This window comes from Fragaria vesca, linkage group LG5 (assembly GCF_000184155.1).
Source record: "Fragaria vesca subsp. vesca linkage group LG5, FraVesHawaii_1.0, whole genome shotgun sequence".
Classification (NCBI taxonomy): Eukaryota; Viridiplantae; Streptophyta; class Magnoliopsida; order Rosales; family Rosaceae; genus Fragaria; species Fragaria vesca.
Window position 1 is genome coordinate 11,075,614 of NC_020495.1, and position 4,589 is coordinate 11,080,202.

Sequence of the window (4,589 nt, forward strand, 5' to 3'; positions counted from 1 at the left end):
AAAAAAAAAGGAGGAAGTGATCGAGGCCTACCCTAACTAAATTATTGATCACGAGCTACCCACAGAAGAGTCCACATTGAATAGCATCGATCAAACCCTAATCGTATATTCGTATCCTCCTTTATTAATAGCTTTTTTCTTTTCTGCTTAGCCATTAATCCAATGTGCACTGGTAACTTAACTGAAAGGACGTTAGAACTGATGGAATGGCCATGGCTATGTAGATAGTTCCTTAGGAAAGGAAATTCATGTTAATTATTACCCATGCTGTTAGGGCAAGTCCAACGGTGGACCTAAAAATGGGTCTTGGTCTCATTTTGGAATCCGGATTCTCTTCTCATGAGAGTGTCCTCATATCTCCTCATAAGCTAATCCTGGCCTTTCATTTTCCACCAAAGGCCAAGATCTCTCCTAATCAACTTTTTGCACGTGCACTAACTCAGTCCCTCTCTTCCTCACTCTCTCATTCATCTTCAAACCCGAGAAAAACTACATCTCATCGCCAAAACCAAAACCCTGTCGCCTCCCTTCGCCGGTCAACCGCCAGCGACGGCTTCCTCCGCAGCGCGGCGTCGGCCCTCCCTCTTCTTCGGCGTCCTTTGCATCGACCGCGAACCCAGGTAGAAACCAGATCGACGGATTGTGCATCGATCATCCCATCTTCTCTTGCGTCGACCGCTTCCTCCGCCGCGGCTTCGGCCCTCCCTCTTCTCCGACGGCTTTGAACCTCCCTCACTCGACGACTCGATCCTTCTTGGCGAGGTGAGTTGATGAATTGCAAATGTAGATTAGTTCTCAAGTTTTATTTTTATTTGTTGGGTTCTGTTTCATAGATGGATTCCTTAGCACTTCTAAACTTTGTGATTGTTAAATAGGTTTTGAGAATGGAAGACACTGTGGAAGAAAACAATGATAGTTTGGAGCGATCAAAAGAAGACTTGAAACCTAAATTTTTTATGGAGTTTGATTTTGAGACTGCTGCATATGACTTTTATAACGAATATGCACGTAGTGAAGGTTTTAGCATTAGAAGAAATGGTTATGCTGCAGATAAAAATGGTGTACTCACTTCAAGAACATTTGTTTGCTGTAAAGAAGGTTTGCGGAAGGTGGATAAGAGAGACGATTTGACGAGAAATCCAAGAGGAGAGACAAGGACTAATTGTGGAGCGATTATGGGGATTAAGTTGGTCAGGCGTACAGGCAAGTACTCTGTTTATCGTTTCTCTGAAGAGCACAACCATCCTCTTATCAGCCAAGACTCTGTCCATTTGATGTCATCTCATCGAAAAATCACATCTTCAGATGAAGCCTTTTTAGACTTGACAGCAAATTCAGGTCTTTCGCCGAAGTTTGCATTTGAATTAATGGGTCAGCAAGCAGGTGGTAGAGAGTCATTGGGATTTACAAAGGTAGACCAAAAGAATTACCTTCGAACTGTTCGACAGAAAAAAATGAAATTTGGAGAAGCTGGTTATTTGATAGAATATTTTTCAAAGCAAATGTTGGAAAATCCTTCGTTCTTCTATGAGATGCAGTTGGACTCTGAGGAATAGATTACCAATGTTTTTTGGGCTGATGCTAAAATGATAATGGATTATGGTATATTTGGTGATGTGGTAAGTTTTGATACAACTTACAAACTTAATGAAGCAAATCGACCATTTGCGGTGTTTGTTGGATTAAATCACCATAGACAGACGGTTATTTTTGGAGCTGCCTTAATGTACGACGAGACCGCAGCATCCATTATATGGTTATTTGAAACCTTTTTAAAGGCAATGTGCGGGAAGCCTTCACAAACCTTTTTCACGGATCAAGATGCAGCGATAGCCAAGGCTGTATTACATGTGATGCCAGGTACTTACCATCAACTTTGCATATGACATTTTCTTTTTTAATGTATATGGCATATTATTATTATTTTTTTTTTTGTATATGCCAGGTACTTACCATCGACTTTGTATATGGCATTTAATGCAAAATGCTGTAAAAAAAGTAGGCTTCTTATTCCGAGACCACGACGAAGAGGATGAAAGTAATGTGTTCAACAAATTTCTTTATCAAATTGAGGAAGAGGATGAGTTCCTAAGTGCTTGGGAGTCTATGCTTGATGAGTACGAAGCACATGATGATACTTGGTTGGCTGCGACATTTGAAATAAGAAAAAAAATGGGTGCATGCATATGTGAAGTGGACATGGTCAGCAGGAATGCAAACTACACAACTGAGTGAAAGCTTTAATGCTAGTTTGAAGGGGTATTTGAAATCAGACCTCCAATTGCCTGAGTTTTTTACTCACTTTGTAAGAATGGTATATGATAAGCGGTATAAGGAGTTAGAAGCTGAGTATGATTTGCTGTTCCGGATTACTCACTGCAAAATGGAGGTCAGTATCTTGCTACATGCACGAGAAGTGTATACCAAAGCCACATTTAAGGTATTTCAAGCTCAGTTTGAGGACTCTTTAAAGTCTTCCATAACGAAGTGTGTGTCCAATGGTGAAAAGTTTATCTTCACTGTCGTTAGGGATGGGTTCTTTAAGGAGAGGCTAGTAAAAAGAGAAGGTCAATTTACAGTATCTTGCAGCTGTAGGATGTTTGAAACTGTAGGTGTCTTGTGTAGGCATTGACACGACCCACCCCGAATTTCACCCTGAAACCCGGAGTAAGTCGTGCGGGGACCACCTCCAAGGAAAATTTACCGAAAAATCGGCATAACCTCCTTTAAAAATGGACAACCCTTCCTAATAATACCTGCATGCACTTCAAAAGAATCCAACCTTAAACTCCTTGAGCCTCTGTGCTCCCCAAATCACAACACCACCCAAATTATTTACTAATCTAAACAAATCTCATATCCAACCATTTATAGGTTCAGAGCAACTCTAACAGGAAGAAAGGAAACATAATAAATTAACAAGCGGAAGCTATATGATGACTATGCCTCATCCCCATGTACACCCGACCTCGACTAAGCTAACCTGCAAGCTGGGCATTTTTAAAACAAAAGGCCCAGGGGAAAACACTTAACAACGTTAGAATGAGTGGACAAAAATAAATTAATAAAAATATTTATGCTTCCCCAATTTAATTTCCAAATAAAATAATACTGCATGCAATCGCTCAAAAGCGCTCAACTCAAAAACTGGTAATTTCACGACCAGCACCGGCTAGTCTCCAAACTTTAATAAAATACAGCCTCTCAGGCTAAATTATATATAAACATATATAAGTGTATGTATTTACACTCGTCAGACTCTTTGTATGAATTCTAAGAACAAATTAGAAAAATAGAAATTCATACAAGGCTACTACGCTTGCGTCTAACGCTCACGTCACACCATAATGGAATTGTACCTCAGTATGGCGGACAAAGCACGAGTGTATATACGTGTGGACTCCCTATATGAAAACCTGAATAAACCAAATAAGAAAATAGTTTTCATATAGGGCTACTACGTTTGTGTCTAACACTCACGTCACACCATAATGGTATTTTACCTCATTATGGTGGATCAAACACGTATGGCTAGCTAGCATTTATATATACATACTATCATCATAAACATCCAATAAACATATCCACCGAAAATCTCATTTTCGGGATCTCTTCAAATGAGGAAAATTGCCAAATATTCGAGAAACAAATAAATCTCAGGAAAAGAAATAAATGATCAACAGATGATTCATCGCATGTTTTTCAATTAAAATAAAGGTCCACTCACAACTCTAGGCATAAGCCCGATGAAATTCAAATCGCCACTCCAATGAGGTTTCCTAGAACCCTGGCACAAATATATAATTAAATTCCCAACTAAAATCCAATATTTAAACAAAATAGGCAAAATTAAATGAGCCGCAACCACGTACGCTCATCCTTGCCCAACTTTGCCTTTCCTAAAACGAAACGGTCCAACTTTAATACCAAAAACGGCAGCCGTAATTACAACCTCCCCAAAAATACGACTTAAATACTACGACCGGATTCTACATTAATTAACCGCCAAAAATACCACACTTCAGAAATTCACAAACCTATCCAAAACTCATCCAAAAATTCCATAACTCACTTCAACAAACTCCCCTTAATATTCTAAATTTAAAACCCTAAAAATCTTCCAAACAGTGGCGGCGCCGGCGCCGGCCGGAGGCCAATTCCGGCGACCTCTGATTCCTATGAAATTTTGACAGCATCCTCCTCTCATCATGCTCTACAACTTTCCTTACTAGCACAAACCCAAAATCCAAGCCTAACTAGGTCAAACGAGCAAAAACATTTAAAACACCCTAAAACTTCCACCTTTAATTTCTCCTTACCTGAAGCGAACCGGAGTGAGCCCTTTTAGGGCAAGGCAGCTGGGTTGGAGACCTTCAAAACCGTACCAAGCTTGCCCGGATTGGTGGCCGGAGGAGGGAGTTCCGACGAAGTGAAGCTTTGGACAGTCGGACCTTTCGGGTGGCACCGCTCTCTCACTACGGAGCTAGGGCTCCTCTCACCGGTCCAGGGAGGTTGCTGGGTTGGAGGTCGACCGAACGGGACCGGTGCCGCGGCGGTTGGTGGCCGGACGGCGGCGGACGTGCGGCCGG